An 11527-nucleotide genomic window follows, 5' to 3' on the forward strand; every position below is an offset into this window, starting at 1 on the left:
AGAGCTGTGGAGACGTTTGCATTCATCTTTGCGAGCGAGAGAAGTGATAACTCATAACTGTTACAGTCCAGAGTGAGTTATTAGATCACTCCTCAGAGATAAAAGGTTAGTCCAGATTGCAGCCATCAGATCTTTTAATGTCTGTGAGTACGTTCAACAGTGAACATGAAAAGATAGACTATTTTTTTGCTTCATGCTCTAGCAAACCACTCCACAACTTCTCCACAGTTGCCCTTGGTTCTCCCTATATTTTCCACCCACCTTGTGCTGACTTTGCCGCTCAGACTTTTGTCTTTCACATCTCAACATCTGTATGAACTAGTTATTCAGCTGAGTAGAAGATCAACAGCTGTTTTTTTTCAGAGACAGATTAAGAGCTTGATTTTCAGTGGCACCAGAAGAACACGCATCTAGGGAAACTTCTAACAGGTTTAAGCCTGTTCAGGGAAAGGGTAATTTACAGTTACATTTAGCCCGACCCTTTTACTTTAGTATGACCTTTTTATTCCAACTGCATGGTGGCTCTGGAATAAAGGCAGCAAGCAAAGCTCATCTTGTCACATAACATGGTGTTTATGAGCAGTCACTAAACTCACTCAGGCAGGACCAAATGGCCTGACAGGGTACAGATTTGCAGCATGTATATTAAACTGATTAACTCATTTGATATTCAATCTAAAATCGTGGGTTTGATTATAGATATCCAAAAGTAGCACCAATATTGCACACATTTGCAGTTGTTACTTAGTTGTTACTTTAGCCGGCTTGCCAAAGGCCGGACCAAAGAGTGAAACAAAATCTGCTGCAGCCAGAGATGAAGAAACAAACCTTTTCTATAGGCACCACAATCAATTCCACTGAGCTGTCCTGGAGCTCAAGCACTCACAATGACCTGACACATTCATAAATGAATTACACAATCAAGAAATCATCTAGTTTTCATTGATTTTACTACTTTGTATTAAATCAGTTGTTTACATGTATTTCTCTGTAATATTTTTGATTTACAGAATCTATTATGGCAGCATGTGCATTGCTGCCTGTAAGTGCAGTCCTATTATTTACAAGTGCTGTATTTATGGCTTTTATTGATATAACCCAGCTGAAACTGATCTCAACTAAATTATGTATACATATATATTACTTTCTTACATCATTAACTTGATTAATAGAAGGAAGATTTCCCAGGTTTAAAGAAGGGGATTGAGAACATGGACTCGTGATGTACATCTAATGATAAGTAACATGACTGGATTTATTGCATCTATATTGATTTCTGCTAGTGGACTTTCTAAAATACAGGATGCCATCCTACAACTTGTCAGGACTCATAGTGGCTGCATCCTTAGATTCAGCAGTTAGACAAAGTTGGGTGCATCCGTTCTTTATTAGAAGAAAGAATCTGCTTTTGAAAACATTTGTGTATCCATAGCAAATAAGCTTTGGTTTCCACTTATGAAGACAGGGTAATGTTTTATAGTAAAGCTTTCCAAGAAAAAAAAGTAATATGTACTGTGAACTGAAAAAATAGTGGCAGAAACACATTTCACTTTTCTGCAAGTGATGCATGTGTATGTATTTCTCAACAAGGGCTTTCAGTCATAAAGCTAAAAATACAGGCAGACAGAGAGAGAGAGAGAGAGAGAGAGAGAGAGAGAGAGGAGAGAACCATTGAGATTAAAAACTAAACCAAAACACACTGTAAAAAGCAATTAGAAGAATGAGGCAGAGTTGACAAGGTTTATTAACTCTCAGCCTTCCTGAAACAATACTCCAACCCCAGAGGCTTTTGTCAAAATTTCTTATAAAAAGGTGGGGGAAGAGCTCTGATTTTCAGAAATTGCCAACATGCACAACTTTAACAGGAGCTGTAGGTCCTCAGAAAATGAAGTTCATGGTCTAATAGTTTCCAGTTGCCTCTATTTCTCTCTACAGGTCATGCTATAAAATTACAGCATTCATGCATAGCAGCTATAGCACTCAGAGGAATTGACAGTGGAGCACAAAAGCTGTCCAAGGTTAGGGACCCAGACAGGTTTCTGTAAAGCACCAGATTATCAGCTATTCACAGTGAAAAATGAAAAGCAAGAGAAAATCTTATCGCCAGGATTTGGCATCAGTCAATAAGAAATTTTAAATTGGAATACAAAGACCAAAGATGGGTAAATTGTTAGCAGCCTTATTGCACATATACATACTGGGTAAGTTTTACACACAGGACCAAAGGAACCTATTTCTTCTACATCCACTTTTCCACCATGATATTCTGCACAGTGACCAGACTGTTATAGGCCTATCCATTCAAGGTGTTTAGTGTAAAAGCTTATCCTATAGCCAAAAGAAATCTAAAAACTTCTACCACATAAGAAAATAAAAGAGAGCCTGAGAAATGTAGTTGATGATCTTAAAGATATTTTCCAACCTAAATGATTCTATGATTATACTTGTTTTTTGGGAAAGGATTGTTCAGACCTCACCCCTCTTGGATGTAAGGATGTGTGTGTTGACTGGAGATGATACAGATGGGAAATTCATGACTGACAAAAAAAACCTGGGTTTTTTTTCTTTCTAAAATTTAAAAAAATATAACATTTTTTTTTAATTTTCTAAAAAATTATTAATTTTTTAAAGTGTTGAGAGGACTGAACTTTGAGACTAAATGTAGAACTTCCTGTCAATGATGAATATAATTTTTTGCTTTACCAAAAATCAGCCAGTAGCTTGTTGACTAATGAATACACTTAGGAGCCATTGTTCTTTCTAGTTCTGGCTGGAGGTTTGATCTGGCCTCCAAGATGAATGCCCAAGTCACTGAGTTATGGTGCTCTAGTTCTCTCCTCCAGGAGCTTGAAGTTGCAAGCTCATGGGAGAGCCGCCCCACGTTCTGCTGCCAGAAGCCAAACACCTGGGCTTTCCAAACCCCACGTGCACAGTGCAAGTGCTGGGCTGAGGAGCCAGCCTCTGCTTCACTGAGCATTTCGCTAACACAAAACAAAGAAGCCTTCCCAGTGCCAAGCAAGAGCTCTTCACTGCTCAGCAGTCAATAGACTGATCGCAGGCAGCAGCAGCTGAGTGATGGATCAACGAAGAAAGAAGATATTTTTCTTCTCCCTCCTGAGAAATAGAAACAATAGAGGTTCTTTTTCTGGTGTTCAGTGTATTAGGATAAATACAGTGAAGTTGGGAAGATGCTTAGGGAGGTGGCTGGCCACATGTGCAATTAAAATGGCTTTTGTAGCCTCAGTGTCACCAAGATGCATTTATAAAGCAGTATGCTGGCCAAGACCATGCCAGAAATCTGTGGTAGCAGTTGCATTATGTATAAAAAAGAACCTGCTGATAAATTAGCAGAGAATCAAGAAAAAATTGCTGTAATCAGACTCCAAGGTCACCAAACATGTAAACTAATTTCTACATTATTCTTTTTCAAAAACCATATTTACCAATATTTCTAAATGATAGAAGCAATATCTCACAGACATTCAGCCAGGAGTCTAAAGGGAGAGTAGAGCTGAGTTTCCCTATAACAATTTTCTGCCAACTTAAAATTAAAGACTCCAATAATATTACTCCTGATTTACTCTAGTGCTAAGATGATCAAGGTTTGAAAACAAGAAATTTCCATATTATCATATTTGTCAAGAAGAAACTAGGAAATCAGTTGGAAATTTTTCAATGAGACATGCTTGCACCAGAAGTTGTCAATTCTTTGAAACAGAAATATATCTCAGAAATTCCATGTAAGGAGCTACCAATGAGCCAGGAAAAGGATTTCTGACAGAAATCAGATAGAAAGGTGTCCAACTTTTTCTTCAACTTATCTAAATACTCACTTGGGCACCCTTGGTTTCTCAGGTTTACAAATGTAGCATGGCCTTTCTGTGGAGGGCCATCATAAATGTATGGTCATTCTGCTTTCTGCACAGAGCTTGAAAGTTCTGAAAAGACCTTGAAGCTCACAGCTTCTGTAGAAGGTGTGTTATTTTTTCTGGAAACAATGTGAAACTTGAACCTTAGAATGCCTTGTTACTGCAACAAGTCTGGTTTCCAGACTCTTCAATTTTGATATTTTCTGAAGAGTACTTTCTGCTCCTAATGACATTTTAAAGTTTAAAACCAGTAAGATTTTGCATCTTGCTCCATAAAGAAAATTAATTGCCATCTCTTGCCACTTTTTTTCTTGATATCAGGCAACCTCAAGAAATCTCATCAATAATGCCAAATTCAAACACTTGAGTACTTCATTCAGTGTACAGCACATAAATATACTTTCTCTGGGAAGCAAATATATACCAAATAATTTATATATATATCTGTATATCTATATATCTATATAATATACAATATATAATATATAATATGTACATACATATGCATATTTATAGTATATATATCAGAATGTGTATGTGGAAAAACCTCCATACACAATATATATATACCTCCCTGTATCTAGTGTGTACCTCTGTTTTTTGGTTGAAATTTATTGTACTGCTGGATGCAATCAAAGCAGGAACTAGCAGGACAGCAGGAACAGCTGTCTAAGGTAGCACATTTTTTCATAGTTGCAGTCTTAATATTGACCGACGAAGGCAATCTTCATAAAGGAGACTTTAGGTAACCAATTGATGGGTAGATTTGGGGTCTAGTCATCTACACCAGAGATAAGACTGGCAGAGATAAGGCTATTTCTCACATGTATTTTACAATCCTATTTAGTGGAGTTTTTCCTCACCCAAGAGAATTCATTTTCAGGAACTCCTGGCTGAGTCTGTTACTAAATGAACCAGACAGTGCTGCAGTGCAGGACTTAATTTCCTCATTTGTGGCTGTAGTCCATCATTCAGGGATTTAAATGTGCATTGTTGAATAGCTGTGATGTGCCATTTAATTTCTGAAGTAGGTGCATATCAGTGTTAGGTAAATTGATCCCTTTATCACCTAATTTTCAGTACCTCAATGAGATATTTTGAAGCTTAATTGATAAATGCTTGAAAATGTATTCACGTCCTTGGAAGGATAGAGTGGGTGATAATATATGATCACAATGAGTATTTACAGGGACTCAGAATGGCAATCTGTCTTTTGTTGATGCTCAGCTGTAACTCGTGTCTGACCTCTGCAAGGTCTTTGCTGAGAGAGATCCCAGGCCACGCTCTGTCACTGAGGTTGCAGTGTTGGTATGAGGTGGATTAGCTGAGCTGCAGCTACAGAGAAATGACACAAGAAAATGCAGCAATTGAAAACAACACACCAAAAGCAACATATTTAAAGCTATTAAACAGCATGGGGCCAAAGAATAGATGTTTAAATAACTTCAGGAACTATACTCCCAAACATACAAATCCTTATGCAAAAACAGGACTGAGAAGGCTGACAATCAAAACCCTTCATGAGCAGCAACAGAACTGCACAAGTGACCAAGTAACCAGAACAAAATTCCCAGTCCCCCTGTGAAAAGCAGTGGAGGTGTCCAAGAGACCATGAGACAGGTGAGAGGTGGTTGTGGCTTTCCAGGAGGGAGTAAACAGCTGGCGAAGCAGTTTTGAGGCTGGGAAATGTTTCCAAAGCCTTCTCTGAAATGGATTGAAGCTGGCATTCCCACTGAGGTGTGACTGCAGCTGAAGTGCAATTTTCCAGGATCTTGGACAGAAACAGTAAATTAAACTTTAGGTTACATTTTAAAGATGTTTCAGGTGGTGGGGGCCTTGGTGTTCCTCAAATCTGGAGTGACAATGCTATGAAAGTAGAGGTGGGGAGTCTCCCTAATGTTCAAAAGAAGTGCATTAATGTAATGTGAAGTGGAAAAGTGAAACACTGAAAAGCTTTAATATGCCAGAAATAAGTTGAACTAAGGGGGATTTTCCTTGTCTGATTTGGATGAGCAGGGTTATGCAGGGAAAACAGCAGGTGATCCTGCAGTGAAAGACCATCTCAAAGTCCTTGCTCACAGCTATCATATAAGGGTGCACAACCAAAATTTCTTCATTGTGGCACTTTTTGATTTGAATGTGTGGCCAAGTGATCTCAATTTGCTTGGTTGTTGGGGCCTTTATAATTCACCGCTTTTCTTCTCCTGTGTTTCATTTTATGAAAAGGCTTTGATACCTAAAAATCTGTGTAAGCATACCAGTTGGGATAATAGGAAGGTGTCTTTTCTTTCCACAGCCTTACTAACGAGTGCCCCAGGATGCAGACTAGAAAAATGCAGCACAGCTATTAATGCTCTAATATTCACAGGATAAGTTGCTGTTACCTGTTATCCTTCAGCCGTTCATAAGACTGCTCCTTTTCTTTGTCATAAATAAATACCAGAGACTGTATCAGCTGCTCTGATAATGTGCAGAGCTTCCTTTGTCCAAAACCCAAGGACTTTGCACCATGTAGACCAGGCAAGTTCCAGCTGTGGCTCAGTGCTTTCAGAAAAGCTCAGGCTGGTCTTGGCAAAGGCAGGAAATCCCTTATTGTAGGCTAACAACTGAGGAACTCCAGGGGGAAGATGTCTTTTATTTCTCTGGGGACAAAAGGGATAATTTAAATTAAAAATAGTGTTCTGTAGTAAATTACTGATGGAGGACTATCAATTGTGATTTGAACCAACACCATTTGATTGATAGCAGCAGATGATCGCAGTGGGATACTGCTAGCAGATTGTCTCTTTGATGCTAATGGAGAAGTCTATTTTGTAGTTCAGCCCTGAGACAGTAGCACCTTGTAGTCTCCAGTCTGGAGATAATTAACTTCAGAACTTCGAAGTTCTTCATACTCCACCTGCTACTGTGTGCCAGATACATGCCTGGCAAGTCCAGTTACCTGGTAAGACAGCAGCTGGAGACTGACTTCACTGTGGAATTCTTTGGGCATAGGGCCTCCCTCAGCGACACCCTTCCTCAGGGGAGATCTCCCTCCTGCAGTGTGGCCACACATGCCGGGCTCAGCTGGGTGATGGATCATAGGAAGTTGGACTGACCTGTTACAATGGGCACACTGGGGTGTGTAGCCTGACACAGGCTCTGATGCTGCACTGCAGTGGGTGAGGTACCTATCAAACCAGAGAAGTGAGCATGAGGTCACAGAGACCTGCATGGGCTTCAGACAAGTGTGTGACATTTACAGGCTTTTTAGTTGGAACAGCAGGATAAACTCGAATTTCAAGCAATAGATATCTTTAAAAAAATATTCTAAATTTCATGTGCTTAGAAACAGTAATTGAAAAATTAGTAGGCCTGTTTGCACAGGAGGTTAGATGTATCTTTTTCCCAAGAATGAAATTCTTTTGGCAAAGGTTCTCATTTCTACATATGCCTGTGGTATGTCTCCAATACAAGACATGACTGAAAGTAAAAATAACTCATGAATGCCTCCTGCAAATGTCTCAGTTCTCACACAGTCTGTCCCTTGGCTGGGTCGGAAAAGCAAAAGGAAGAAGGAAAGATTTTAATGCACTTGCAAATTTCTAGGTCTGATCTGGACAGCAGAGAGTAAACAAAGCCTGAGTCACACCTTATAATTTGTTTTCTTTCTGCCCATAACATCTGAAAGATAAGGACAGAAAAGGGCATGTAATAATGGCCTTACTTGTTAAGCCCCATTGATTGTTTGCACCAGGTGAAACACAGAACCAGGAAAAGAGGCTGCTGCTGACAGTCCAGCCAGGAACATTTGCTGCCCATTCCATATTTTGTTATGACTTTTTGTTATGATGACCCCACAGTGCTTTGATAGCAGCTGCTTGTGCCCACCTGCAGCCCAGCATCATCTTGGTATTTGGTCATTATTGTCTCAGGCACCAGAAAGTGCAGATGAGCCTGATGAGATGTTCCAAAACTGCATCTGTTTTCAGGTAGAGGTCTGTTGAGAAACATGAACTTGTCAGTGAAGGAGGGAAACATGGGGAACTGCAGGCATAGTGGAGACTCTGATGGGTCAGTGATGAGGAAAACAGGAGGAAGGACAACTTCTGAGGACAGGCACAGCAAAGAGAACAGCAAGGACTGACAAAAAGCATGGGTGAAGGGGACTGTGAGCCTGAGGAGTGGATAGTAGCTGTGAAAAAATTCTGCTCAAGTGAAGACATGAAGGGAAAGCAATCTTGAGAGCACAGATGCTGGGAACAATTCTAAGGGAGCAAAGAGAAGAGGATGCCTGTTATGGTGGACACCAATAATGGAAGTTAACTTGAAGGGCTGTTTCAAGGGCAGGTTTTCATTTGGAAGGCAAATTAAGAAAGAATGTAAGGTCAGAAGAAAGAAGACATAACAGGATGAGAATGACTTATCTCTCATTAAGGGATGAGAATAATTGAGCACACAGAAGTGGTGAAGATAAGGCATGGTTTTCAAGAAAATGTCTTAGAGTTACTGAACAGACCTTCTGAGGAAGAACATGTGGCTTTCTTCTCATTGTCTATTAGGTGAATTCATAGACTCAAGGATTCATTTGGGTTGGAAAAGATCCTTAAGGAAGTCCTTTGGACTTGCTAAGAAGAAAGAAGATGTAAGCTTTGTGTGTTCCATATAATGAATGTCAGAACTGGTAAGAATAATGAGCTTTTGTGTGGGAGATAGGAACTCTGTCTGTCCTCTTCCCTTGCTACCCTGGGGCATTACTTTGCACCAGTAGGTAATGCCCTGGGGCATTACTTTGCACCACTTTGCTTTTTGCTGTTTTGCTCTGAAGAGAAACGATACTGAAAACCTCCCATTTCAAATGTGGTTTCACCCTCTTGCTACATTTTCTTAACCCAGCATTTTCCTCATTGTGTAAAATTTATTTTACTTTCATTCATCCGAGGGTTTCATGTAGAAGAACATCTCCATACCCTTGAATATCACTGGTTTTGTTGCATGTAGGCAGGTAGTTGCCCACATCTTACCTACTCTCAGGCAAATGTTTACCTCAAAACTGTATAATGAAATAAAATTGGGTTGGAAAGTCTTTATGGAGTCCAAATCACACTGGAAATGGGTGTGACCTGTTTATACAAATTGGTCTTGCCTCCCTTTTTTCCCCTCACAAAAAAAATTGCCTACATTAAAACAGATTACCCTGCAGTGATTTCCTGTGTCATGAGAGTTAAAGTTCCACACCCCTTGAAAAACTGGTATTTTCCATGGTATACTCCATATATCTGTATTCCATTGGATCTCATAATGTAACAATGTGTTTATGTAGAAGGAAAAATGAACAATATGTTGGGACAGATAATCTGGCCTGGCACCCTGGCTCTCATGGCTCTGTTTTTACTTCTAAATAACTGGACCAAGGTCAGTGTCTCTTGCTGAGACCGACATGCATGGCAATGGCATCCAGGCATGCTGTTAAAGTATTTCACCTTTTAAAACAGGACAGCCACACACTGTCTGCCTACTAGGGATGGTCCCTGGCCCATGCAACTGTTCGGGAAAAGTACTAATTGGCTGAGGCCAAAGTCATGCCAAGAAATATTTTTACAATTTTATGACACAGACAATAACATTTTATTGTCTGGGAACATTCCTGGCAGCTGTTTAATTTATAAGCATAGGACCATATGCAGATCCAAATTACAATTCCTTTAAGACAGTATTCCACATTATCTGGTTTAAAGCTGAAGGGATATATTGTTTAGATTTTCCCTGAGAAACAATTGAAAAATGTTGAAGTAATGGATATTTGCTCATTGAGAACACTGATTCTGCAGATGCTGGCACTTTTGCTTTGAAAATCATGAATGAGCAACTTGTACTTAACGAGACCCAAATTTTAATTGAACAATGAATTCTCTAGGACTTTTTCTATGTCAGCTCTGCTGTATTTTTTTTTTTTTTTTGTATTTCAGACATAATAATTCTCAACACTTTTATGAGTTCTGTTTAGTATTTCATAAGTGGCAGAATGAGTTTCAATGAGACCAAAGTAAGAAGCTTGCAGTGTTGTGCAGACTCTTCCTTAGTCAAACAGCAGCTCTTCTACTGTTAAGATTCCAGAACCAAAAAAAAAAGAGAGTCATAACAATACAGACAAATGTTTTTGGTTAAAATATCATGCTGGAGCTGTAGCTATAAGTGAGACTATGTTAGAATTTCTAGGTGCCCTTCTAGGTGCCCTTCAGCTCCTTAACCACAGGATTATTGTATCTTTCTTTGATCCCTATTTCATTCTTCTGATACCTCTGATTTCCCACAACAAATAAGCAAGGATGCTGCAATTTTGCCATAGATTTTCAACTCATTTCCAGGGTGCAACATAGCCTATGTGCAAGTGGAGCAGGAGTTCCATGAAAACTCGGTCATGGTAATGATGTGAAAGGATGTCACTACACATAGCAATTAATTCACAAAACTAAATAAAGTTTGGGATAACATAACTTTTTTCAGTGCCTCAATTCTGAGTGAGTGACTTTGAAACACTAACATTCCTTTAGCATAGTTTTATACTTGTGCAATATTTTGCATTGAGGTGCAACTGTGTAAGAAGCACTTGGCACACCAGTTCAGATTTCTCCTGTCATGATGTGATTATTTATGAATAAATTATGTGGCCAAAGGTTCTAAACAAAGTATATAAAATATAGATATATAAACTTATCTTTAAAAAAACCTCCTAAATAACACTAGAGCAAAGTAAAGGAAACCAGGTTATCATGTTTGGATATTATCTGAGCACACAATATAGCAGGCAGCTAATGATACAAAGGTTACTGGAGCAGGGATATCCCAACTAGATTTCTGATGTAATGATAGTGTGCATTTCACGTTTGAACTCTGATAAGCAGAGTTGATCACATAGCCCAAAATTATTGTCTTCTATGAATATTCCGAGTCTACATACCAAGATATAATAGTTTATTTTCTTTTGCAAATTGCTTGTAGCACTCATCCATTTACTGTTTAGAAAAACATTTTCAGATTTGAAAGGCATATGGAGGTTGCTAAAATATTGCTGGTGATTTTTTTCAGGCTTTTTAAAGCTTTATTTCTATTTATGTGGCTTTTACATTATACTGTCCAAAGGGGAGAAGAGGAGTGAAAGATCTGATGTGAATGAACTTTGCCTTCTGCTAGTGCATGGGAGAGGTCTGAATGCTCCATCTATTTTCAGAACCCAATAAATACAGATTGAGCAAACCAGGATTGGTTTTGTCAGTACAATTTTCTTGTCTGTTTGGTTTTTTTCTTGGTGGAACCAAAATGAAAGGTGACCTGAATTTTGAATTTTTCTTTACTCTGAACTCCCTGTGTTCTGCAAAGAGGGGATAGTTCCAAGCAGGAAGTGTTTGTCAACAAGTAATCTATCTCAATTTCACATAATCTGTGGACATCTAGCAGGGATCTAATTTACATATTGAGGATATGGAGAGAGAAGAAGCCCTACCTGGAGGCTGTCAGAACCAGTTATCCCTATGTAGCATGGGGTGGTTTGTACAGGCACGCACATGAAAAATCCAGAATCTCAAATGGTTGAGCAATTCTACCAAAACTATCATCCAAAATGAAAAATGTTGAATAGCAGGCAGAGATAAAGGGATGGAATCAGCCATAAAGTGTCT

General features: G+C 39.0%; 1 long non-coding RNA gene across 1 annotated transcript; it reads right to left on the reverse strand.

The window, feature by feature from the left end:
- Window positions 1-5115: 5115 nt before the first annotated feature.
- LOC128795604 (uncharacterized) lies at window positions 5116-6894 on the reverse strand. Its single transcript, XR_008433596.1, has 3 exons — window positions 6811-6894; window positions 6254-6511; window positions 5116-5204 (listed from the first exon to the last, which is right to left on the reverse strand). It is a non-coding gene; the product is annotated as an uncharacterized LOC128795604 (long non-coding RNA).
- Between the last annotated feature and the right edge of the window lie 4633 nt (window positions 6895-11527).

Source organism: Vidua chalybeata, chromosome 1 (assembly GCF_026979565.1).
Source record: "Vidua chalybeata isolate OUT-0048 chromosome 1, bVidCha1 merged haplotype, whole genome shotgun sequence".
Taxonomy (NCBI): Eukaryota; Metazoa; Chordata; class Aves; order Passeriformes; family Viduidae; genus Vidua; species Vidua chalybeata.